Genomic DNA, 27,299 nt, shown 5'->3' with positions numbered 1-27,299 from the left:
ATGCACTGCGGGCGGGCGCCGCGCGGAGCCTCCCCGGCCGCCGCCGCCGCTCCGCTCGCCTCCCCGCGCCGCTCCGGACCCCGGATTCCGCTGCTCGCCGCCGGCCGCCGGCCCTCCTCGCCGCCGCCTCCAGGCCCCCGTCTCTCGCGGGCGGAATTCCAAATGCCGGCGGGCCGCGGGTATGCGGCCAGCGCCGGGAGAGGAGGCAGCGCGCGACCGCGGGGAGAGGCGCGGACCCGGAGGCTGGCAGGACGCGGGGGCTCCATGGGCCTTGCCTCTCCAACCCCCCCAACCCCCGCCTCCCGGAAGTAAGGCGAGACCCAGAGGGCGCCCAGGGAGCCGGCCTCCTCCCCTCCCCCCGCCTCCCCTCCCCGGGCTGCTGGGTGGGGGGAGGGGGCAGGGCGGGAGGTGGGAAGGGGGACCGGGACCCCGCGAAAGTTTCTTTTTGGCCATTTGCGGAGGGAGCTGGGGGGAGGGGGGCTCGCGGAAGGTGGAGAACTGGCCCTGGGAGGGAGGACGTGACACCCCTCCCGGTGGATGGCAGGGAGGCACTTGATAAACTCCCAGGGTCCAGGTGTGGGGGTGGAGGCAGCATTCCTTTGCCCGAATTCTGCTCCCAGGTCACACTCGGCCTGGGGTCTCCAGAGGGGAGATACGCAACGTGGGGAAGGTAAGGAGCCATCTAAAACCACAGTGCGTCTGCCGCTGGCCAGCCGAGCGGTAGGGGAACATTCCAGGGAGTGAGCAAGGAACCTATCCTCGGATGGAAGGGCCAGGCGTCCCTTGGAGACCCAGAGAACGAGCAACAAGTAGACCCCCTCCTCCCCCGAACTGCTGTCCCAAGGGTCTGTATCTGAAGAAAGACAGCTGGGGTTCCAGGTAGGGCTGGCTGCTTGCATTTCCTCTGGGCTGTGTGTGTGTGTGTGTGTGTGTGTGTGTTGCCCCAGGATTTGCCAGATGGAAGCACAGCTGGAGATAGAGGTGAGAGCAAAGGATTGGGGTTTCAGCTGCCTACCTCCTTTTCCTGAAAATCCCCTGGAAGTCCGCTCCTGCTAGCAGGTGGGTGTGATTTTGCCTGGTGTCAAGGATCAAATGGCCAGAACCTATATAATCAGTGGTGCTAAATCCTATCAGGTTGGAAGGAATGGAAAGGTCCAGGGGCCACCCCAGTGCACACAGCCAAGCTGGGACAGAGCCACAAGAAGGCGCCTTGTTCAGCCAACCTGGTGTCCCCAGGGCAGGCCAAGCTTAAGTACTCCTTGGAAGGCATTTGAGAAGAAAGCAGCCTCGGGAATGTCCCTCCTGGTTTGTATCTACTTCAAAATATTTCTCCATCCCATCTGCCCTCTTACCAACCCAGATCCAAACAGAACAGTATCAGAAGGCTCTCAGGGGCAGTAAACATGTGACACTGAATTAGCAGTGTATTGATCCTGGGAACTCAGAGCACAGAAGTATGGCACGGAAGCACAAATGGAAGAGGCTAACCCACCTCCCACATGGGCCATCTCCGAGGCCCCTGAGCCCTGCGTGTAGGGCTGTCTAGATAGGCAGAGGGTTTTCAAAACAAGGGCGCCAAAAACAGGAATCTGTCCTCTGTCAAGACCTGTGTGAGGCTGTCTTATCTCATATAACCCTCCCAACCATCTTGACAGGTGTGTGCTGTGGTTGCTTACCTCTATTATACAGATAAGAAAGTAGATTCACAGAAGTGAGGTATCCTCGCTAGGTTACACAGCTGCTAAGTGCTAGACCTGGGCCTTGAACTCAGGCAGGCTTGCCTGGAAAACACAGCTCAGAAAGCAGATCCAAATACTCCTTCCCAAATGTAGGAAGGGGGCAAGCATTGCTATCCCACTCCCCCATTACACACGCACAAACACTCATCACGTACTACTTCCTCCTTCCACATACAGAAAGCAGCCAAGTCCTCCTTTCCATCAGGCCACATCCCTGCTGTTCATTTTCCAGCCCAAGGCCCTCCTTTATGGGAACACTTCCCCGATGAATCTCAAATTTCAGCTCACCAGTCTTTTTTTTTTTTTTAAGGTTTTATTTATTTATCTGACAGGCAGAGATCACAACTAGACAGACAGGCAGAGAGAGAGGAGGAAGCAGGCGCCACACTGAGCAGAGAGCCCAATGCGGGGTTCGATCCCAGGACCCTGAAATCATGACCAGTGCTGAAGGCAGAGGCTTAACCCACCGAGTCATCCAGGCGCCACTCACCAGTTTTAACAAGTGTGCTGAACTCCAACTGCACCAGCCCCTCTATTGCTTTTAGGGGACACGAAGAGGAGTAAGACACATTTCTTACCCTTGATAATTCGGGCTTCAGTGCCGGGAGAGGTGGTATTGGTTTATAGACTGGCCCCAGGACAGAAAGGGCAAGAAGAGGTGGAAAAAGAGGCAGACCTCTCTGGAGTAGTAGGCGGCGGGTTTACAAGCAAAGGAACTTAACTAACCTGGCTTGTCTTGGGCTCGGCAAGTCCTTCAGCTCTCCACATCCACTTGCCCGCAGGTTAAATGTTGACATAGAGGCCATCACTGGATTCGGTCACATATGCCATCCAGTACTCGCAACAGCACCTCGCTCCCTCAGAGCTGTGTCCATGGGCACCTTCTAGCACAGGGAAGGCAAGCAGAATGCATATTCCAAGGACAGGGAACACGGTGAGGAACCTCTGGTTGCCCTGGGTCAAGCTCGGGGTTAAGCCGTGGTCACGTCCTCTCCGTCAGCCCTTGCAACATTTCGCCCCTCATGACCCATTCTTGTAAGCTCACCTGCCCCCTCCTCCACCACGTACCTACCCCTCAGTAAAGGGTTTCACCTGCATGGAGGTGTCAAGCTCCAGGTGCAATGAAGAGCAACAGGATAGGCACATGCAAGAGAAAACACAAATTAATTATCCCCCAAATAACCCCCAATTATCCCCCAGTTTTTCCCATGAAGAGCCCCATGATCCAAATCGCTGATTTCTGAAGTCCTCTCAGTTGGGGAATCAGATCCCTCAGGACACTCACTTGTGTCCTTGTGTGATTTTAATAAAGAGGAGACATCAGCGGGCTAGATAGAAGCAATTTCCCCATCTCTCACCAGGGATGAGCACACAACATTCTGTTGGGATAATGGCACAGGTGCCTCCTCATGAGGCAGCAATAACATCCGAGGCCATCTTATTTTGGAGGACAGCTTTTTCCATTAGACATTCCAGTGTTCAGTAAAGACAGGTTTTGCCAGTTCCCATTTAAGGCTTGCTGGGTGAATTTAGTAAGGGTTTAGGCATGTGCTGTCTTCCAGGCCAGTGGAGGGGACAAACACAGTGGCCAAATGATTGTAGCAGTGGAAAACAGAACATGTGCGCTTGGCCTTGGGGAGAGAGAGGTTCGCAGCTGGAGGGACGTCACCCAGCTGTCCGTACCATACGTGTTGGCAGCAGAGGCAGCAGGGGGCGGGGGGGGGGGTGTTGAGGAGATAGACCAGACCCAGACCCCCACGTTGTCCCCACTCTTGATAGTGCCTGTTCCATTCCAGGTAGAATGTTCTCGACGGGTCAGCTCTGCAGCGGGATGCAGGATCCCCACAGAGACGTGAGTAGCTCCCCCTCACCGAGGGGTGCAAAGCAATTCACCCATCCTGGTGGGATGTCTTATTGCAGATTCCAGTAGATAATGCCTCTCCCGGGCGTTGTGAGGCTTGGTGTTTTCAGCAACATAGCACATTGATCCACGGGAATAGTCGGGGCTATTTCTAGAAACTTCCATACCTTATGGCATTGGGTGTCTCCATAGGGGCCCCCATTCTGGCATATGGAAGAGCAAGCCCTATTGGTTGATCATTCAAATGTATGGAAGCCTGGGACAGTGCTTCAGGCCTCCTGGACACAGGCGTTTTACTTGTTAGTAATTCAGTCTGCTGCTTTAGCACTCTGTTTTTTTCTTTTTATTATGCCTGCTGCTTGCAGGTTTTAGGAGAGTTGGAACTTGCTTTCTATGTCCTGTTCCTGGGCCTGGTCTTGCACGTCATGACCTTTGGAATGTGACCCCTGATGACAGGGTATTTGGCACGTGCATCCCTACATGGTACTCAGCTTCTCTAATCCTCGGATGGTGGCAGCCTGGTTTTCAGAGTGATAAGGGAAAGCTCGAGTTAGGCCAAGTGTCCACACAAACCAGGCGTATTCAGAATCCTAACGCAGAGGGAGGGAGTCAGTAGAAGCAATTTCCCCATCTCTCACCAGCTAGAAACTCAGGTAGTTGGCTCCAGACCCCTCTGGCTAGGGCCTGGGGCATTGTCCATAATGTGCGGGCACTGCATTAACCAAGTCAGTGTATTTCAAGGGCAATCCAGTATCCTTGGTAAGATGCCAGTCCACCCGGGAGTTACAGTGGCCATGCTTCCTATGCATCTAATCAGCTATATCCCTGAAAGATCAGCTGCTAAAGCTTGTACCTGATCTAGGGCAGCACCATCCAGGTGGCCACAGGGCTTCTGAGCACTGTGAACTGGGAGGTGGAAGTCAGGGTTGCCTCAGGCGCTTGCAAGTGAACCCAAACATTGTTCCACCTTTTCTGACCTCATGAGGGCTTATTCATGATCATCTACCTCCAGCTTCCCCTGTCCAAGCCATAGGGCTCATCTTTTTGGAATAGTCCACTAGCAGTCAGTGCAAAGGGCTGGTGGCCGGGACTCACGAGTCATCACAAGCCAACCACTCTGAGCTCAGCCCATCAGCTGCTGTGGGTCCTTCCTGAGTCCAGGCACCAGCAGGAATTTCCCCCACTCCCTTCCTACAGGCCGCAGGAATGGCTACAAGAAATGAGAGGGTGGCATCTGGAGGATCTGTGTACTCTACGGGGCCCAGCGGCACCCCCACTCCAGAAACCGTGGGCTGGTGGACAGGCTGCTCTTCTGCTGCAGGCAGGCATGGCCCTCTGGTCACAATGAGGGTTTGAACATTGGGAGAAGGGAATGGATAGAACATGTTCTCAGCCTATCCTCTGATGGAAAGGGGAGCACGTACTGTGGCCTGCTGTTCCTTGGTTTAGAGGCTCCACCTGGCGGAGAACTGTGCATACTGCTAGGAACTGAAGCTCTGGGGGACCCTGTCAGGTTTCTGTGCTGTTCCAGAGCTGGGACCCCAATGCAGGGTTATTTTCTCCTTCTGCGCTCTCTGCCCCAAGGCTCCACCCCTCCCTTCTGGAATCCCAGACCTGTCTAGCTCAAGAGGTAGCCCTTCGTATTCTTAGGGGCTTGATAGTCCGGTACCTTCCAAACCACAGCTTCTTTTTATTTTAAACATCTTAATTTTATTTTATTTTTTCAGTGTTCCAAGATTCATTGTTTATGCACCACACCGGGTGCTCCATGCAATACGTGCCCTCCTTAATACCCACCACCAGTTTCACCCAACCTCCCTACTCCTCTCCCCTCCAAAACCTCAGCTTGTTTCTCGGAGTCCACAGTCTCTCATGGTTCATCTCTCCTTCTGACTTCCCCCAACTCACTTCTCCTCTCCTTCTCCCAATGTCCTCCATGTTATTCCTTATGCTCCACAAGTAACTGAAATCATATGATAATTGACTTTCTCTACTTGACTTATTTCACTCAGTATAATCTCTTCCAGTCCCGTCCATGTTGATGCAAAAGTTGGGTATTCATCCTTTCTGATGGCTGAGTAATATTCCATTGCATATATGGACCACATCTTCTGTATTCATTCATCCATTGAAGGGCATCCTGGCTCTTTCCACAGTTTGGCGATTATGGACATTGATGCTATGAACATTGGGGTACAGGTGGCCCTTCTTTCCAGTATATCTGTATCTTTGGGGTAAATACCCAGTAGTGCAATTGCAGGGTCATAAGGTAGTTCTATTAATTTTTTTTTTTTTGAGGAATTTCCACGCTGTGTTCCAAAGTAGCTGCACCAACTTGCCTTCCCACCAACAGTGTAAGAGGGTTCCCCTTTCTCCACATCCTCTCCAACACTTCCAACCACAGCTTCTGACACAACTCGAGTCTTATCTGACCAAATGACTCCCCAGAACTTTATGCTGGTGACTGGGCCTTGAATTTCTATGGGTTCACTTCCCCCCCCCCAATTCTCTCCTTTGAGACAACACCTGCAGAGTGTCCCGCTGCAGAGACAAGTCTTTATGTGTTAACATTATGTCATCAACGTCATGGGCCCATGTTACTGACGTGTGGGAGGAGAAAGGGGACAGCTCTGCAGTGACCAACCCATGACATATTGTGGGGCCAAGAAGGGAGCCCCAGGGAGCTGCCTGAAAGGTCCATTACTGGGGCGCCTGGGTGGCTCTGTGGGTTAAGGCCTCTGCTTTCAGCTCAGGTCATGATCTCAGAGTCCTGGGATCCAGCCCCGCATCATGCTCTCTGCTCAGTGGGGAGCCTGCTTCCTCCTCTCTCTCTGCCTGCCTCTCTGCCTACTTGTGACCTCTGTCTGTCAAATAAATAAATAAAATCTTTTTTTAAAAAAAGAAAAAAAGAAAGGTCCATTACTGCCCCTCCCACATGAAGGTAAATTGAGCCTAAGTTATCAGAAATCTGTACTTGTCAGTCTTTCCAAGAATCCTAATATATATGCCTGTTTCCTGCCAAATATAGTAGTTCAACCTGGCAAATAAAAATCTTCCACACAGCTCCTCTTAAGGATGCTTTTTATTAGATAAGACTCAATTACAATGAACAGTATGGCTTATACACAAACATCAGATATTCCAGGATCCTTAAAAATATTTTTATGGCATTGTACTCGTTCAACATTCTCCTCTTTGATCTGATTCTCAGCACCTTACCCATTGTCAAGGTGGGTATGTATTGGGGGTGTGCAGACTGGGTTTAGATTGGGTCTGTTTGGCCCAAACGTTCAGGCTCTGCCCTAATTTTGTGTAATTGTGGGTTTTGTTTGGGGGGGGGAGTTTTTTTGGTGAAAGCGAAATATCAAGTGCATGGCTAAACATTAAGGAAATTTCCAGATTAATTCATTTGCAAGTCAGGCAATTTAATTCCCCACTTAAACAATGTGCTGAGATTTTGGCTCTGGTAAATGTATCCACTTGGGAATGAGTAAATGGAGGTATGGATGAATTCATTTTCTCTGACACTGAGGCTGCTTTTCTGAGACGCAGCAAGGGAGACCCTCTTCCTGCCCTGGGGACTCCGAGGTCGGTCCTGGGCCTGCAGCTCAGGGAGGGTGAGCACAAAGGGCAGAGTGCCGCCTCCTGCAAGTGGTAACAGGTAGGAGGGCCAGGAAGCTCAGATGGACTATGGGCTCGAATGCTAATTTCCTATGTAACCCATGCTAGGTATGCGCTACTGTCACCATCACTCCCTAATTTAAAAAAAGGGGAAAAAGACACATTGTTTTCTCAGATACAGATGGCATTCTTTTTTTCTTTTTTCTAAAGATTTTATTTACTTATTTGACAGAGAGAGAGAGAGATCACAAGGAGGCAGAGAGGCAGGCAGAGAGAGAGGAGGAAGCAGGATCCCCACAGAGCAGAGAGCCCGACGCGGGGCTCGATCCCAGGACCCTGAGATCATGACCTGAGCCGAAGGCAGAAGCTTTAACCCACTGAACCACCCAGGTGCCCCTACAGATGGCATTCTTATTTCAAACTTGGAGAGGCCTCGATATACCTTTTCTCCTGACTTGTTGTCATTGCCCTAAAGAAGGTTTAGAGATCAACTTATAAACCAAAGTAGGTCCTGTTTTTGGTTGATTTATAAGTACACACCTCCTGCAACTGCTTAGCAAATTGTTTGTCGCGAAGGGTGTACCAGGGTGGGGCAGGGAGCAAAGGCGGGCATTCAGTGTGTGTCTCGTTGAGCTTTTATTTCCAGTGGTTTTATTTTTGTCCTTCCAGGAGAAAACTACAGAAGTCGGTCCATACAGAGAGGACTTTTGGGATTCAGCTACCAGTTGATATGAGCCTTGGGATGGATTTGACTTGCTGGGTGGCCTTTGGAAAACCAGGTAACCTCTCTGTGCTGTTTCCTTCTTTGGGCCTCCTGCACCAGGTTTCTATGCCACTACAATTTGACACGATCCTTGACCAAATCATAAATGCCTTGGTAATGGGATAAAAATGAGTTAGAATCTGGGATTCTGGTCATTAATGCCATGTCACCATCTGCTGGAGTGGGATGATGACAAGGTCAGGTGAACCCCAATCACCCAACACTTGTTAAACATGCGGGGACCAGCTCCATCCTCCTTCCGCCCCCTCCGCCCCCCTGAATCAGAATCTCCAGGGGGTGGGGAAGGCTCTCTTCCTTTATGGGATTATGGAGGGCAGAATGGGGACCCCACCAGAATCAGCCACATTCCAGGAGCTCCTCCTATCTATCCGGCATGCCAAGCCATTTTCCAGAGTGTTGCACTTGGCATTTCCATCTGCCTGGAAAGGTTTCCCCCAGGGCTGGCTTCTTCTCATATGTCACCGGCTCGGAAGGGACTTGGCTGGCCTCCCCGTCTCCACCCTCTACCCCGCTCATGCACCCATCACTTGTTTCTTTTTCTGCACCCCAACATGGGGGCACAGGAGGTCCTCTGTGATGTGAGAATTCCCTTACCTCCAAGGCTGAGGCTGCTTCTCGGAGATGCAAGAATGGAGACCCTCTTTGGATCCTGAGAAACCTGTGCCCTGTCCTGAAACCAGCTCCTGAGAAGGTGAGGGACACCTCCTACCCCCCAGCGCTGTCCACTGATTCCCCCACACGGGAGAAAGGAAGACCTCAGTGGAGCCCGAGCCGGTGAATTCAACAAGGAACTGTGCACCCGAAAAACCTCGGTTGGGGTTACTGGATGCAAAATCCTGAGTCTGGAGGCTGTTGACAAGGTTCTCCCCCTTCTTCATAGACTACCAAAAAAAGAAAAGCTGGTAGATGCTGAGGTCACATGTGAAGCAAGTCCTACTTACCTACCCAGTGTTACTGGGTTATTCCATTTTCACTCCCCCTGCCTGAATGGACAGCTGACCCTGACATTTCCCATACAAGCTTTTCTCTGCTTTCCTAATCTGATGGGATAATGATGTCATAAAGAAATAACTAAAACAGTAGGTGCTTAATAAATGCTTTCTGGTGTGAAATAAGGAAGACAGTCACGGGACAGCCTCCAAACTCTTCCTTACCCTCCATCAATTTTTTGATAGCCAGGTTTGTAATAGGAGTACTCTCTCCTTTAGCACTGAATCAGGGGTTCCTTTCTCTTATTGTGTTTGCTTTCCATGAGACACACCTACCCCTAGTCTTTTCGTCACCTAAGGCCTGACCCCTCCGGGTAGGCTGAGCAGAGATTCCTGGAGCACATCTGACCTGTCCAGTCCCTCTGCTTAAAGACACAAATTTCCCTCTCACATGAAAAAAGCAGGTCTGATTCAAATCTACCCAATGAGTAAAAAATGGTGCCCAGGACCTGAGGCATCGGCTCCTGATTTAATGTTACGTCATCTCCCTTCTCCATAGGGCATGACAGCTGCCCCACAGTCCCACCACTCCCCATCCATTCTCCGTATTAATTGCCTTCTCTCAATGCTCTTTATTGTGGGGGCACCTGGGTGGCTCAGCGGGTTAAGCCTCTGCCTTCGGCTCAGGTCATGATCTCAGGGTCCTGGGATCAAGCCCCACGTCGGGTTCTCTGCTCAGCGGGGAGCCTGCTTCCTCCTCCCTCTCTCTCTGCCTGCCTCTCTGCCTACTTGTGATTTCTCTCCATCAAATTAAAAAATAAATCTTAAAAAAAATACTCTTTATTGCGTATTTCTCTCTTCCTGTGTCTTCTTATTAGATACTACTGCTGCTCTTTTCTCCCTAGGAAGGAAGGAAGAGAGAGAACCCATTGCTGTTTGTTTTCTCTCAACCCCCAGAGCCAACTGCTTAACACAGGAGGGCAGAGGCACAGAGGGCCCTGAAGTCAGCACGCCACAGACAGGCTTTCAGAGAAAACTTTATCGGCACCCCCGTAGGTGGGCCATAGGTGAGCTGGCGGTGACCAGGGCAGCCGAGAAATATGCGGTGCCTAAGAGCTGGACCTGCCATGCCACCAAGGGGAACTTCCTCCCCCTCCTCCTGGTTAGAACAGCTTCTGATCTTCAGGAACAAGTGGTGGGCGGAGGTGAGCAGAAGTGGGGTCACGGTGTCCGTGGTATGAAGTCCCACAGAAGAGCCACCAAAGGCAGATTTTCAAGAGCTTTTGTGGAAAGAAAATGAGGTAAATGCCTTTTCACTCTCTCCGTCTATATATAAATATAAACAGATGCCTATGGGTCCATGTCTCCTTTTTCTGTGTCTGATTATGCATTCCGTTTAGCATGGGTTGATGGCCTGCTAATTTTGGTCTAGGCACTTTGATAAAGCAATCTTGGAGGACGCCAATAGCTAAGAAACAGCATGATTCTTTCTGTTGTTGGGGAAGGTCATGAAAGACCCCCGCTTGACCAGGGAACTGGGTGGGCCCAGACAATCAAAAGCTTCTCGGCCCCTCCCCTGTCCTTGGAATGTACACTCCGCCTGCCATTCCCACAGTGGGAGCTGCTTGCAAGGACACAGCCTTGAGAGTAAGGCACTGTTGAAAAACTAAGCGGTATGTGCGACTAGTTCAGGCCTATCTAGTTCAGGCCTCTGTACAAACATTGAAGGCTCTGGCAGGCGATGCAGAGCTGTACCCATCTTGAGGCGGCCAGGACACAAGCCCTTTAGGAAGTTCCCTTGCCTGTTAAAGTTCCTCCTACCAATCTGGAGAGGTCTGGCTGTTTCCTAGGTCTCTGCTTGTCCTCCGTACAGATGTCGGTTGTCAAACCAACAGGTGTCCCCAGGGGGTGGGCAGGGCCAGGGTCTGTGCCTATTGCAGAGAGATCCCTGAACTGTGGGATATTGGGGGACATGACATTGAAACACCCCATTACATTCTCTGCACAGACTGCATTTTCACAGAGGGAAGCAAATCCACATGGGCCGGGAGCCAACATCTCATTTCATCTGTGAAGTTATCCTATCCATTTTACAGACAAGGAGACTGAGGCTTCAGGAGGTAAGCAAATTGCCCACAAACCCCGCTGCGGGTGTGGGAATGAGAGTCCAGGGTCGCTGAATCACGCTGCTGTCCATGCACCTCATGAGGCCGTGAGGGCTGCGGTCAAGGGCTCAGGTGCTGGCACCAGATGGCTATGAGTTCAAGTCCTGGATGTACCACACACTAGCTCTGTTACCAGAAACATGCTGTGCACCTTGTCTAAACCTTGGCTTGCTCATCTGTAAAATGGGGATAGGAAAGAGTACCCACCTGGTAGGGCTGAGGGGAGACTCTGATGGGTTAAAATGTGTCAAGCACTGAGTGTCTAAGCCAAGCTCAGTGGCTTGGGCTGCCATCAGGAACGCCCTCATTATTATTACTAGCGTTGTCAGAGGGGAGCCGGGTGCCATGGAGCCACCCTGCAGACTTGTGATCTTTGTCTGGTTCCCGGGCCCCCACTCCATTCCCATGCAAAATGGCAGGTGGGCCGTCAAGAACCGGGGCTTGAGCGTGAGGGCAGGTGAGCAGAGCAAGGGTTATTATATACCTACTTGGGTCCAGCCGGAACCCGTGGACAGGAGAGGACTCTCCCAGTGGGATTCAGGGCCTTTCCCCCGAGATGGGTGGGGGGACGCTCTGATAGATCCACTCATGCCCTATTAAGCATCTCTCGTGTATCAAGTTCTCTACCAGCCTGTGAAGATATAATGCTCAATTAGACGTGTTCCCATGAGCTCTGGGGACACTTTTACAGATATATGTTTCCTCGTTCAGGGGATCGGAGAGGTCAGATGACTCCTGTGGTCCCTGGCAGACCTAACCCTGCGTGGTCCTGTGAACAATCACTCTTCCAGCTTCTGTCCCTTTGGTCTTCCCAAAGCTGGAAACTTCTCCTCCTGCAGATTAAGTGTCTTTTTCTGTGAGTTTTGGGGAGTGAGGATCCTCTCCAGACAAAGCCAGTTGTCCCTGGGGGATGAACTTCCCTCCCCCATTCATCCAACAGCAAGCACCTCCTACAAGAGCCCTGTCCTCTTTCTTGAACCAACAACTCCCACATCTCTATCCCTCCACAACCCCTGCCAACCACCTCTGAGGCAGCTCTTGGTTTTACTGAGCATGACCGGGCATGTTCTGTGCGTCGGGTGAGGGTAACAAGCATCAGGGAGGCCTGAATCGGGCTGTGTTCCTTCATCCACAGAGCTGAAGACGGACAAGCAGGACTGCTGTGCACACAGGTGGCACAAGGGAACAGATGTGAGAGGGAGCCAGATGGACCCAGGGGACCTCCAGTGGAATTAGCGTGAAGTGAAGGTTCCCATCCTAGTGCTAAGCCTGACATTAGAACCTTCTTTGGCTTTCTCCAGATATAGCCAACTTTACTCCTCAAGACAGACACTTTCAGGGTGCCAGTAAGAGTTTACCTGGGGAAAAAACAAAAAACGAACTAAAGAGTTTACCTGGATTGTTTCATTTAGTGAGGGTTTCTCAGCTTGGGCACCGTGAACATCTTGGGCTAGATGATTCTAGATCATGGGGGGGCTGTCCCGTGCATTGTAGGATAACGAGCCTTATCCCTGACCTCCCCCCACCAGATGCTAGCAGCCTCCCACCCCCACCAACAACGTCTCCAGACTCCTAGAGGCAGAATCACTCCCAGTTAAGAACCACTGAGTGCATCTTAATATAGACTAAGGAGGTGGGTGCTATTATCATCTCCACGCTTTATAGCTGTTCCCTGACTCTAAACCAAGGCATAGCAAAGTGCCATCATGTGTCCAGAGTCGCCCTGCCAGCAAGAGCTGGGGGGCCAGCCAGTCGTCTTCTGCAGACCACACATTTACTGTCTTTATGGCATTGCCTACCACCGCATGCTTGGTGCTGAGGACTTGGTGATGGACGATAACCCCCCACGAAGATGGCTCATTTGTTGTGACGGTGCCTTGTGTGGCTACCGCACGACACTACCTTTGCTTCTATGAGTTGCACAACAATCCTTCCTTGTAGGTCTCCTTCCCATTTATAAATGAGCACCCTGAGATCTGGAACAACAGCAGGAGGCGGCGGGGGGGGAGGGGGTGCCCCGGGTCACAGAGCAGGCAACCCGCAAGAGTCCAGAATTTGGACCCACGTTTTGTCACTGATGCCCTCCACTACTCAGAAAGTGGAATAAACACCGATTAAACTATGGGAGACAGGCAAGGGACCTAATAAAAATAAATAAATGCAAATCCTGGGTGATGGATATATTTAAGGGATAAATTAGTATGTGGCGGTATAAAAATAGATCAAGGGAAAGCACATGAAATTACAAGCCTGGTTATGTGAAAGACGGGGAAGGTGCACGGAGAGCACTGGGTACATTTAATTAATTTTGCTGGGAAAACATGCCGAGGTTGCCACCTGAAACCAAAACATCCACAGTCTTCACTCAAAGTCACGATACTGGTGGTCCTGTGAGGAGGAGTTCTAGTCCGAGAGAGCTTGAAGTCATGGATTAAAACGATGCCAATGCCTAAGCCCATTTGAGGGGCAATCCCAGTTCTAAAGGAACCATAGTGTTTGTATATCAAATGGGTTCTGCAAGCTGCGTACCGTGGACATTGAAATGTCCCACTAAGTACTCCGCACAGACCAACATCTCAATTTGTCCCATGAGGCTATTCTGCCCATTTTACAGACAAGGAGACTGAGGCTTCGGGAGGTAAGCAAATTGCCCACAAACCCCGCTGCGGGTGTGGGAATGAGAGTCCAGGGTCGCTGAATCACGCTGCTGTCCATGCACCTCATGAGGCCATGAGGGCTGCGGTCAAGGGCTCAGGTGCTGGCACCAGATGGCTATGAGTTCAAGTCCTGGATGTACCACACACTAGCTTTGTTACCGGAAGCATGCTGTGTACCTTGTCTAAACCTTGGGTTGCTCATCTGTAAAATGGGGATAGGAAAGAGTACCCACCTGGTAGGGCTGAGGGGAGACTCTGATGGGTTAAAATGTGTCAAGCACTGAGTGTCTAAGCCAAGCTCAGTGGCTTGGGCTGCCATCAGGAACGCCCTCATTATTATTACTAGCGTTGTCAGAGGGGAGCCGGGTGCCATGGAGCCACCCTGCAGACTTGTGATCTTTGTCTGGTTCCCGGGCCCCCACTCCATTCCCATGCAAAATGGCAGGTGGGCCGTCAAGAACCGGGGCTTGAGCGTGAGGGCAGGTGAGCAGAGCAAGGGTTAATATGCACCTGCTTGGGTCCAGCCGGAACCCGTGGACAGGAGAGGACTCTCCCAGTGGGATTCAGGGCCTTTCCCCCGAGATGGGGGCGGGGGGGGGGGTGTGATAGGGTCACTCAACCGCAGTAATGCACTGTGTGCAGACCCTCCGTACTCTGTCACTCCTATGACTCAGAGCACCCCCCCCCTTTGTGGAAACACAGAACACAAGGATCTGCACTTTAAACCTGTGTCTACTTAAGCTCCGGAAAAGCCTCATAAAAGAATTTCTTTTGCATCCGGAAGAAACAGTAACAGACCCCTCACTGGCCTTCAGCTGTTTTCACATCCATTTTCACCTTGACATCCAGCAGCCCCATGGCCATGGGATGTTCATCTCACAGAGGAGGTACCCAAGGAGCACGGAAGTGAATTCATCCATTCATGGTCTTGATGGAATTGTGAGCATCCGGAAATGGTGCGTGGGTGTGCACTGTCAGAAGGGCTCCTGAGTGGTGGTCAGGGTAGTGCGAGATATGGGATAGGGTTGAGGGGTCTGTTTGTCTGAAGACAAAATGAGAGAACCGTGAAGCAGAGCTACCCACTTCCCCCACCCCGGAATACAACCTGACATCCTTTCAATGTGCTGCACCTGTCCCAAGGTCACCTCCCTGGTATTTCGTACACTACCGCATTCTCTCTTGTGGTGTCTGTCTCCCCAGCTAGAATATGAACTCCTAGAAGATAAGGATGTGGGGGTGCTTTATTTACTTCCCGAGCACCAAATCCAGCTCCTAACACGGGGCTGAGACTCCCTCAGTGCTTCCTGAATGAATGAATGAACCTCAAAAACAATGACAACAAAACCTGTTGTGCTTCTTGATTTTTCAAAAGTATCTCTGGGTCTGATAGCCTTCTATGTGAGCAGAGATATCCAACCAGAGATAGAAGAATTTCTCTAAAAAGTAACAAATTCAGTGAATTCAGTGAATTCAGGGGCGCCTGGGTGGCTCTGTGGGTTAAAGCCTCTGCCTTCAGCTCAGGTCATGATCACAAGGTCCTGGGATCGAGTCCCGCATGGGGCTCTCTGCCCAGCAGGGAGCCTGCTTTCCCCCTACTTCTCTCTGCCTGCCTCTCTGCCTACTTGTGATCTCTGTCTGTCAAATAAATAAGAAAAAAAAAGTAACAAAGTCAAGCTTATAGCATCTGAATGCTCTCATTCTCAAACAGAATCATCTCATTAACCATAAGTTTTTGAGGCTACAACACATGCCCTATTGAGTATTATATCCCCAAAGGCTAGCAGAGAGCTAAACACATCAGAAAGGCTCAAAACTATTTAGGAATTAAAAAAAAAAAAAGTATAGCCTCAAAAACAAACAAAAAATCCAGAAAGCTTCAGCAAATATGCACCTTTTATTCAAATATTCGTGGATTGACTCCCTTGTACCAAGCTCTTGGGTATAATCCACACTAGGTCATCCCGGCCACCACCCACCTCAGATCCAGTCTAACCAGTGCTTCTGCCCAAGGGAACTTCCAAAACTCACACTTGCTCTGATGATGGAAGAGGGACCATAGGCCCTTAAAACAAAACAAAACAAAAAACAAAGAAAGCTTCAGGATTGCATGTCTTGCCCAAACAATATGAGCAGAAAGCCCTAACAATTATGTAGAGGCCATTACGGCAAGCCCGTTGGCTTCTAGAATTACAACTGTATTCTAGGAACCTGTGTTATACTCGAGAGAGGTCATTAGTTACTTGTAAACATGGTATCGAGAGCGGCGGTGTCCTTTCCGGTCTGGTTGCCCTCCGTCAAGTGTGATAGCTGGAAATGGGCATGGAAACAATGAACCCTCTGTGATTTCGGCAGGACTCCTTGCCCAATCCCCTCTGTGCACTCTGTGCTTCTTTCAGCTGACTAACCTAAATGTATCCGTTTTTGCAAAGTCTCTCCCGGAGGTGCTTGTCCTCTCCTCTTGCCCCACATCCCTGCCTAATTCTTTTTTTTTTTTTATTTTTTCCCCCCTGGCTCTCGACCCATACGTCTTTGGACTTCCTTTCTGTCCTTTTTTCCCCTCGCCCTTCCCATCCCCCCGAAGGTCATGCTGCTGACTTTGCGGGTGTTTTCAGCACCATCATCCTCATCCCACATCCTAACTCCGAGGAGAAAACCAGAACTTCTCACTTTGTAAAGACTCTTCGGGACTTGGTTTCAATTAAGTCAGTATTAATTTCAATTAAATCAGTAATCCCAGTCCTCCTCTGACTCCCAGATGTCCAGCAGCAACCGCGCTGGCTAAAGACCCGCGTGGCGCTGGGAGTCAGCTCGGGGTCCAAGGACGGTCTCCAGGGTCCGCTTGTGTGTGTGGATCCTTGAATGTCTCACCTGTGAAGAGGGGGTGACAATACTTACCAGATTGTGAGGAATGAATTGAAGGAGTATCTGAAGTTTCTTGCAGAGCGTGGGTTTCAGTGGATGTTATTTCCCTCCCCTCATTCCTGGGTCCATCCTCTTGATGCAACAAACGCGTACTGAAATCCAAGGAAATACAAAACACCGTTCCCTGTATTAGTTTTGGAACTGGTGATGACCTACTTCACCAATGTGGGGTACAATTCCAGACACCTGGCTCTGTCGGGAAAGGAATCTCTCAAGCCATTTCTCCTTGCCAGCATGAAATCCGGAATCTTCCTCCCTCTTGATGTCACTGTATTTTCCCTCCTATCCTCCTCCGCTAACCCACCAACCCAACCACAGGGCATGATCAGTCTGTCCAAGAGCGGTTGCTCCAAGTGCAATTGCTCCTTGTCGCCACAAGAGGTCACTGCTGCGGAGTGGGCTCACAGCGGTCAGGGGTGCCAGCAGGTGCTGGCCTCCATAGTTACACAGGGGCACTGCGCGTAGGCCAAGGTTACAGTTCTGATAGTTCACAGACACACGAGCTCAGCCATTGTCCCTAGGTTTGTACCCCTAGGAGTTCAGGGGAGTTGAGCTGAGAAGCTTCTAGTCTCACACACTGAGCTTCGACAGCTCTCCCTGACCGGTCTGGGCTGATTTTCCCCTTCACGCGCTCCAGGACCAGGGTTACCTCCTGGGCCCCATTCCACCCTGCGGGCCTAAGAGGAGCCCTCTGAAATGGGTCCGCACCTCCCCAAACCCCTGCATCATGAGGAGAGAGACTGCTTTTGCTCAAGTTCCAGTAAGTTCTCCAACAACACGCACACAGTCCACGTACCACTTCCCACAGCAACGCAGATGCCTCCCGTATGGTCTTCTCCATGCCTTCTGCAGGGCGCCCCTTCACAGAGGGGGCCTACAAGGGTTTTCCCTCAACAACTGCGGGTGTTGGTCCAGGCTTCGTTTTTAAAAATACAAAACAATGGGGCGCCTGGGTGGCTCAGTGGGTTAAGCCTCTGCCTTCAGCTCAGGTCATGATCTCAGGGTCCTGGGATCGAACCCCGTGTCGGGCTCTCTGCTCAGCAGGGAGCCTGCTTCCCCCCCCCCTCTGCCTGCCTCTCTGCCTATGGGATATCCATCAAATAAATAAATAAAATCTTTAAAAAATAATAATTTATAAAAAAAATAAAAATACAAAACAAAACAGAGCACAGGCCTGAGAAGCTTTCACTCCGGGGAATATGTCAGTGAGCTCTCAGACCACTCCAGAGAGCATGGAAGTTCTCTGCTCCATTCGTCAAATCCCACCCGGTCAGGAACACCTTAAGGGAGACAGAGAAATCCTAGCTGCCAGGAGAAACAAGAAGATGGGCGCAGAGGCCTATGCAGGGAACAGCCGCTTTGAGCAGCCCGCGATGGTTAGAGCCCTGTCCGCTGTCACCCGCGTCATCCCCCAGGAGACAGCACTTCATGGAGTCTCGGGGCGGGAGTGGAGGTTGGAGGGGGTAGACTCAGGAGCTAACCAGGCTTTGGATGTCAGGGAAGAAGGGCCGATCTCTAAATCGGTGTCCCTTTTTTTTTTACTCACCCGCTGTGAGTAAATGTAGAATTCAGGAACAGGGGACTGGTGCCAAGAATGGCCACCTACCCTCCAGTTAATTCCCTTTGAAACACAAAGCCTGAGGCACTTCAGCCTTAAACCATGTTCTCTGCCCCTGCGTCCTTCCCAGGGAGATCTCGTAAAGGGCCGCTAGGTTGTGTAACACTCCAGACGTGGAAGGAGGGGAGAGGGAGGCGTCGGTGGGCTTTGAATAAATAAAGCAGATGAGGCTTAGCAAACTGTTGAAACATGAGGAAATTGCTTCCAGCGGTTTCGAGGCTTGACTTGACTCATAATTTAACCTTGAATATAGTTTTCAAAAATCATTAAGTCCTCAAAGCCTTCATCTCTAGCAGTGATTAGCCATGATGCACTAAGCAGGCAGTTAATACATTTATGTTTAAGGAGGCATGTAATGCATGAAAAAGCCTATTCATTCTGCATTTATTTCCTGACAATTTACTGACGGCTTGCTCAGTTGCAGGCTGCGCATGAAGACCTGGGAGATGCGACAGTGAATGCAAGGACCCCGCTGTCCAGTAACAGCAGGGGACGGAGAACTGGCCCTTCCAGGATACCGGCTACGTGCCATAGAAACGGTGCGAAGAGCTTCCGCGTCCGTTCATCTTCATGCCCTCCGTGCCTTTTTTTTTTTTTTTTTTTTGTATTTTATAGATCAGTCCACTGAGGCTCAGAAAGGTTAGCTATTTCCCCCAAAATCGTTATCCGAAGATCTGACATTCAATCCATAGACTGTCCAATTCCAGAATCTGTGCAGTTCTTAACAGTTCCGTTCTCCAAGACCCAAGCCCTCCCTTCCATACTGAGTTCTGTTTTCCGAGTCTGCCCCCTCTGTGGAGAGAAACGGTGAATGTCAAGGTTGGCCGGGCTATGCTTCCATACAGCACGGGAAGAGGTATGTTTTCCTTTGAAATCCTACTAAGGCAACCAAAGGGATGGGATGAGAGGTCAGAACCCCCTCCACGACAGGAACAAGGAAAACAACATGCAAACAACAGTTCTTGTCGTGTTCGCCCGGAGCGGTGTACAAATGGCCATTCATCCTCACTGAAAGCCCTGCCGGGAAGATACGACATCATCCTCATCTTGCAGGTGTGAAAACTGAGGCACAGAGAAGTCAAGAAACCTACCCAGAATCACAGAGCGAACGAGTGGGGGCACTGGGATTGGACTGCAGGGTCCAAGCTGTTGGAATGACAGATGGTATTTCTCACAGTGATGGGATAGACAGACAAGGACCTGAGGTTCATCCACACAAGGACCTCAAGGGCTTAGCCCCCAGAAGGGCTCACAGCCCACCACTCTGGCAACATAAGGGCAGTCCGGTACTGGGGGCTATGTTCTGCTGAGATAGAGTCTAGCTCTTCCACTAGGGAGGAAGGTGGGCTCTCTCTGGACATATTTTTTCTTTTATCCAGGAACACATGGTCCTGCTGGCTGCCCTTGGAGACCCGGGCACCCTAACCCCACTTAGCTGGCAGAACAGAACAGAGACAGAGCAGAAAGCGATTCCCAGTGCTGGGTTCTCCAAACTTGCCTTCTTATTGTGCATTACCAGTAGGACCCTGCTACCGGTGGTTGGTACCCTATTGGCTCTTGGCACCTTTCACCAGGGAAGGAGGAGTGGGTTGGGAAGAGCAAAACTTCAGTGGTACAGGGTTTTCTTCACGCACCCCCCCCCCCAGTTTTTCTAAACTCCCCAGAGAGCTGAACCTGAGCTGGGTTATTGTAGATTTGCGGAAGCCAGACTCTTACCTACCTCGCTTCCTAGACTTTGGCCTCCAACCCTGTACGTCCTCAAAACACTGGGCCACTTCCCATACAAAATAGCTACAACTATATACTGGGTCACCATATTTCACATCAAACTCCGATAGTTTTGAAAGGGGAAGGGAGCACTGTAAATAGTGAGGCAACAGCAGTAGGCGTAAAATGGGGCTGTCCTAGGCACAGCTGCCTCTAAGATTTCCTTCTTCTCTAGGACCATCTCCATGACAGGTACAGCTCTAAGTCCTACACATAGAGGGACTCATCGAATCCTCACATCAGGCCTAAGAAGGAGGAGCTATTGCCATCCACGTCTTAGGGGCGACAAAGCTAAAGCTCAAGGTCACGGGGTTGGAAAGTAGACACTGTTCTTCAACTCTATGCTCGAGTTCCCTTTCCCTCCATATCACCCGGCCCCCAGCGAGAGAGCAGCATCCCTCTCCCCTGACCCTGGCCCTAGGCTTGGTCTCCACCAAGAGGAAGGAGTCAAAGGAAGAAAAGGAGGAAGAAGAAAGATGGGCAGAGAAGAAGGGAGCCCTAAGGACAGACACGGCTCCCCGGGCAGCTGAGCACCACAGTGTTTCCAGCACTGATCTCTAGCCCCTCATTGCATGATCCTGACTCTCAGGATGGACCTCTGGGGCTTTAACGGTCACAAAGTGAATAATGACCCTTACATTCCTGCACCTGCTTGTGGGGGTGGCCCTGCCAGAGTCCAAGGTGAGGATAAAATGGGAAGATTTACGCATCTCAGCCTCCGTATCTACCTAACCCATACAGCTGTCCTCCTGCATCTCCCCAAGCAATGAATCAGTGAAACCCAAGAAGCTTCCCAGTTGCCATGGAAATGGCAAGGCTGCATCTAATAGGAAGTAAGAATGGAAGAAGCGGATGCTACAGCTTCCTTAGGCAAGCCCGGAGCTAGTTCTCCAATTACCCTTTGCATCCCGAATCAAGGATTTCTCTGGGCAATAAGCAGAGCCCTGAGGTTTTCCATATCCTCGGACTGGTGGTGGGTTACCACATTTTCATCCCAGCTCTGACTCAGGTTCCCTATGCAGAGCTAGTCGGTCCCCTTCCTCCAACTTGATCCCTTTTGTGAGATAGTCATTCCAAAACATGGGACGAAACTGGAATGGGAACAAGAAAGGGGGTTCCATGATGGTTACACGAAAACACTTATTGGTTGAAGTTAACTCACATTGGGGCAGCAGCAGAGAGGGCCATGATGGGAAAGCCCATAGCGGGGGCCTGGCCTGCTCACCTTTCCAAAGATCTCAAAAGCAGGCATAGAGGGGCAGGGCGGACCCGCACCAGGTAAATCAAAATCATCCCCCCCATGGTGGGGTGGTCTTACTTACCAGGAGGTCTCACCCCCTTTCTACCTAGATCTGTCGACATTAGAGGGACTCGAGGCTCTGAGGACGGGTTTACAAGGGGGTACAGGAAAGTCTAGGAGGAAGACGGAGAATCGCAGAGACAGAAGACGCGATGAGGAGGACAGCACTGAGGTGGGAGCACAGACGGTCATGGGCGTCAGCAGGTCTGCTGCTGCCCTGGGTCTCCCATGCGCTGTGCCCTAAAACAGCCTGCTCCCTTTTTCAGACCTTGCTTCCTTCGTCTCTGGAGTTCTTTCCTGTCTCTGAGTTTTGATGATTTTAGGGACAGAGTGACAAAGCATAGGGAGCTGAAGAATTGTCCAGAAGTCATCAGAAATGCCCCCAGAAAAGCACGGGCTAAGGCTCTGAAAGACATTTTGCACGGACACCTCCAGGTGGCCACGGTTTTCTAAAGACTAGACAAGCCTCCTCCCTCACTGCGTGTTCATCCCCAACCCCCTTGTCCTCTATTTAAACCGTTGACATGACCGTCCAACTCTTTCATTAGGTGTGTGACTGGGGAGTTGGAGGTGATAAGGAAATGAGCATGTAGTCCCCAGTCTTCATTTTTGTGATGACTTCCAACTTCCTCCCACAGATAAGTACCCACGCTGTCTTCCTTTGCTCTTGGTTCATTGCCTTTCCCACCTTGTTTTCTGCCCCAAAGGCTTGAGGGTCAAGGCTCAGGGTCTTTGTTAGAGCCCCATCTGGAAAAGGGTCCCTGTACCTCCACCTCCACACAATACAGGCACGTGTGGGAAACAGACATGCAGACAGACGCATAACCCTGTGTCCTGTCCAACTTTGAGTTCAGTTTGAGCTTTGGCTTCTGTTCTGTCCCTTCATCTGTTTCTATTATAACTGCAAGAAGCAGAGGCTTCTGGCATCTAAATGTGGTAAGAGATCTTTCGTTCATTCTGCTGCCACAGAAGCCAGCTGGAGGATCCAAAGCCAAGACCGGGTTTCGAGGCTCTCAAAGACTCCTTCAAGGTAATTCTAGGCTGAGAATTTGCCTCCTCTGCCCACAACATTTTCCCTCATGTCTGAGGCTCACAGCTGACCAGAACACATTTCCTTTCTTCTGTCTGGTGCCCAGGATGCCATTGCAAAATTTTATTTGCCTACATCTTCATTTATTATTTCTCCTAAGCCTTTGACCTAGAGCATACCAAGTTGGGTATCCCCATTTCACAGAGAAGACCAAGGGGGAGAGGGGGAAGGGGACTTTCTTAGGATCACATAAATAATTTATCATAGCTATAAGCATTTTCTTAAGTAGGCGCTATGTCCACCATGGAGTCCAGTGCAGGACTTGAACCCATGACCCTGAGATCAAGACCTGAGCCAAGATCCAGAGTTAGAGGCTTAACCAGTGGAGCCATCCAGGTACCCCATAGCTATAAGCATTTTTTTAAATTTTTATTTATTTATTTGACAGACAGAGATCAGAAGTAGACAGAGAGGCAGGCAGAGAGAGAGGAGGAAGCAGGCTCCCTGCTGAGCAGAGAGCCCGATGCAGGGCTTGATCTCAGGACCCTGAGACCATGACCTGAGCTGAAGGCAGAGGCTTTAACCCACTGAGTCACCCAGGCGCCTCTGCTATAAGCATTTTAAATGCAAGTTTGACCCCCAAACCTATGGTGTCTAGCACTTTGTTCCAAGTTTGGGGGTCCTGTTTGGTGGGTACAAACAGGCAGGCAGTGGGGGTAGGAGATGGGAGTGGGTCAGGAGTTAAAATATACCGGAGAAAGAAATGTTGCTTACTTTATTTTGTAATGTTTGCTTGGGTCTTCTTTTCTTTCTTGGCTGAAAGCATGCATTATTTATCCCTCACACACAGAATTTTTGTAGTCATAATAAAGGTCAGAAGAGGAGAAGAGAGTTATCTAAATCCACAGCTATATTCAGGCGCACTTAGAATGACATAGCGAGTCTAATGGAATTCATTTGGGAACGAAATGGAGATGTGAGCATTGGTGGTTCTTCTTTCCTTCCTCTATTATTTCCTTCCTTCCTTGTTTTTCTATAAAATAAGAAAATTACAATCAAGTTTGTACCCCTCCTGGACCGGTCCTCCTTCCTCCCTCCATTGACCCCAGTGCTATTGTCATGCATCAATCCGGGCACCTGGAGAACTATGTGACCCCAGTTCTCTCTGGTAGAAGCTTTCCCATCTCTGATTTTGTCACCCCCTTTGGGTGTCTTCAGTTTTCTCTTTTGAGATCCTCAAACTTCTTCATTTAAATTAAAGCAATAAATACATGCTTTTTGCTGTTTGGGGGCTCAACTTTGGGGATATCAAGGCATATAAGCAGGCAGAGGGGATTGGCCATTCCAGAAAAGATAGACACCCGCCCCCTTCCAGGGCTGGTACTTGTCAGTCTGCGATGCACTCCTGTTTGCCACAGGACGTGCCTTTATTGGCTACTGACCTTTTATCCTCCTCTGATGACAATCCCTGACCTGCTTTCTGGTCATATTCAGCCGCAGCCAGCCAGCAAGCCAGCGCATCCGTATGGGAGCTAGGGGACCTGATGTTTTTACAAAAGATGCCTGAATATATGGATCATTAAGTTTTTTCCCCATTACATGAGAGAAACAAATCTGGGTCCAGAGAGGAGGGTCAGAAGGTCTCTATTCCACTCTCGTTCCGGGAGCTCCACCAAAACCCAGCCAAAAAGACAAAATATTGTTTTAATTACTGAAGCAAGCCTCCCAACAACAAATTATTCATTATATGCATCAGATGCAGTCACGATGGAGATGAGGGGGCCTGGTGGGAGCCACAGGTCCCGCCTCCCTTCTGCAGGAGGATGACCCTTTACCCGGAGTAAGGGTCCTTGTACTGAAGGTAGTGCCCAAGGGAGTTCTGAGCAGAGTGGCAGTGCCTGGGGTCATCCACGAGCCCCAGGAGGAGGGACAGACACCGCGGAGAATGAATTCCCACCTGCGGAAACCAGATGGACAGGCCTCGGGAACGATCATGGCAACACACCTTTCCAGATTCGCGATTAACGGATCAATGACAATATAGCGATAAATAAAAATAAGGCTCGCTTTCCAAGATGGATGAAAAGGAAGAAGAGAGCAAAGGGAAGGAGAGGGTGATCAAGCAAGAAGTTTGGGATGCCGGATAGAGAGCGAACGTGACTGAGTGCCTTCCTTGCTCCAGGCACAGTGCTAGGCCGTTTAAATAAGTGTATTATTTCATTTCATTCTCAAAATAGCACAAAAGAGAGATGAAGATGGTCCCTGTCTTACACACAATTAACTTGACAGTTACGGAGGTTAGATCATTTTTTTTTTTTTTTTTAAATTTTGTATTTTTTATAAACATATATTTTTATCCCCAGGGGTACAGGTCTGTGAATCACCAGGTTTACACACTTCACAGCACTCACCAAATCACATACCCTCCCCAATGTCCATAATCCCACCCCCTTCTCCCAAACCCCCTCCCCCCGGCAACCCTCAGTTTGTTTTGTGAGATTAAGAGTCACTTATGGTTTGTCTCCCTCCCAATCCCATCTTGTTTCATTTATTCTTCTACCCACTTAAGCCTCCATGTTGCATCACCACTTCCTCATATCAGGGAGATCATATGATAGTTGTCTTTCTCTGCTTGACTTATTTCGCTAAGCATGATACGCTCTAGTTCCATCCATGTTGTTGCAAATGGCAAGATTTCATTTCTTTTGATGGCTGCATAGTATTCCATTGTGTATATATACCACATCTTCTTGATCCATTCATCTGTTGATGGACATCTAGGTTCTTTCCATAGTTTGGCTATTGTGGACATTGCTGCTATAAACATTCGGGTGCATGTGTCCCTTTGGATCACTACATTTGTATCTTTAGGGTAAATACCCAATAGTGCAATTGCTGGGTCATAGGGCAGTTCTATTTTCAACATTTTGAGGAACCTCCATGCTGTTTTCCAGAGTGGCTGCACCAGCTTGCATTCCCACCAACAGTGTAGGAGGGTTCCCCTTTCTCCGCATCCTCGCCAGCATCTGTCATTTCCTGACTTGTTGATTTTAGCCATTCTGACTGGTGTGAGGTGATATCTCATTGTGGTTTTGATTTGTATTTCCCTGATGCCGAGTGATATGGAGCACTTTTTCATGTGTCTGTTCGCCATCTGGATGTCTTCTTTGCAGAAATGTCTGTTCATGTCTTCTGCCCATTTCTTGATTGGATTATTTGTTCTTTGGGTGTTGAGTTTGCTAAGTTCTTTATAGATTCTGGACACTAGTCCTTTATCTGATATGTCGTTTGCAAATATCTTCTCCCATTCTGTCAGTTGTCTTTTGATTTTGTTAACTGTTTCCTTTGCTGTGCAAAAGCTTTTGATCTTGATGAAATCCCAGTAGTTCATTTTTTCCCTTGCTTCCCTTGCCTTTTGCGTTGTTCCTAGGAAGATGTTGCTGCGGCAGAGGTCGAAGAGGTTGCTGCCCGTGTTCTCCTCAAGGATTTTGATGGATTCCTTTCGTACATTGAGGTCCTTCATCCATTTTGAGTCTATTTTTGTGTGTGGTGTAAGGAAATGGTCCAATTTCATTTTTCTGCATGTGGCTGTCCAATTTTCCCAGAACCATTTATTGAAAAGGCTGTCTTTTTTCCATTGGACATTCTTTCCTGCTTTGTCGAAGATTAGTTGACCATAGATTTGAGGGTCTATTTCTGGGCTCTCTATTCTGTTCCATTGATCTATGTGTCTGTTTTTGTGCCAGTACCATGCTGTCTTGATGATGACAGCTTTGTAATAGAGCTTGAAGTCCGGAATTGTGATGCCACCAACGTTGGCTTTCTTTTTCAATATCCCTTTGGCTATTCGAGGTCTTTTCTGGTTCCATATAAATTTTAGAATTATTTGTTCCATTTCTTTGAAAAAGATGGATGGTACTTTGATAGGAATTGCATTAAATGTGTAGATTGCTTTAGGTAGCATAGACATTTTCACAATATTTATTCTTCCAATCCAGGAGCATGGAACATTTTCCCATTTCTTTGTGTCTTCCTCAATTTCTTTCATGAGTACTTTATAGTTTTCTGAGTATAGATTCTGTGTCTCTTTGGTTAGGTTTATTCCTAGGTATCTTATGGTTTTGGATGCAATTGTAAATGGGATTGACTCCTTAATATCTCTTTCTTCTGTCTTGCTGTTGGTGTAGAGAAATGCAACTGATTTCTGTGCATTTATTTTATATCCTGACACTTTACTGAATTCCTGTATAAGTTCTAGCAGTTTTGGAGTGGAGTCTTTTGGGTTTTCCACATATAGTATCATATCATCTGCGAAGAGTGATAATTTGACTTCTTCTTTGCCGATTTGGATGCCTTTAATTTCCTTTTGTTGTCTGATTGCTGAGGCTAGGACCTCTAGTACGATGTTGAATAGCAGTGGTGATAATGGACATCCCTGCCGTGTTCCTGACCTTAGCGGAAAAGCTTTCAGTTTTTCTCCATTGAGAATGATATTTGCGGTGGGTTTTTCATAGATGGCTTTGATGATATTGAGGTATGTGCCCTCTATCCCTACACTTTGAAGAGTTTTGATCAGGAAGGGATGTTGTACTTTGTCAAATGCTTTTTCAGCATCTATTGAGAGTATCATATGGTTCTTATTCTTACTTTTATTGATGTGTTGTATCACATTGACTGATTTGCGGATGTTGAACCAACCTTGCAGCCCTGGAATAAATCCCACTTGGTCGTGGTGAATAATCTTTTTAATGTACTGTTGAATCCTATTGGCTAGTATTTTGTTGAGTATTTTCGCATCTGTGTTCATCAAGGATATCGGTCTATAGCTCTCTTTTTTGGTGGGATCCTTGTCTGGTTTTGGGATCAAGGTGATGCTGGCCTCATAAAATGAGTTTGGAAGTTTTCC

General features: G+C 49.4%; 1 long non-coding RNA gene across 1 annotated transcript; it reads left to right on the top strand.

The window, feature by feature from the left end:
• Window positions 1-2,144: 2,144 nt before the first annotated feature.
• LOC101685664 lies at window positions 2,145-9,570 on the top strand. Its single transcript, XR_001178548.2, has 4 exons — window positions 2,145-2,299; window positions 3,536-3,591; window positions 7,891-8,000; window positions 8,569-9,570. It is a non-coding gene; the product is annotated as an uncharacterized LOC101685664 (long non-coding RNA).
• The last annotated feature ends 17,729 nt before the right edge of the window (window positions 9,571-27,299 follow it).

Source organism: Mustela putorius, unplaced genomic scaffold, assembly GCF_011764305.1.
Source record: "Mustela putorius furo isolate JIRA1106 unplaced genomic scaffold, ASM1176430v1.1 tig00003962_pilon_pilon_pilon, whole genome shotgun sequence".
NCBI classification, from domain to species: domain Eukaryota; kingdom Metazoa; phylum Chordata; class Mammalia; order Carnivora; family Mustelidae; genus Mustela; species Mustela putorius.
This window is presented reverse-complemented; position numbering and strand designations above follow the sequence as displayed.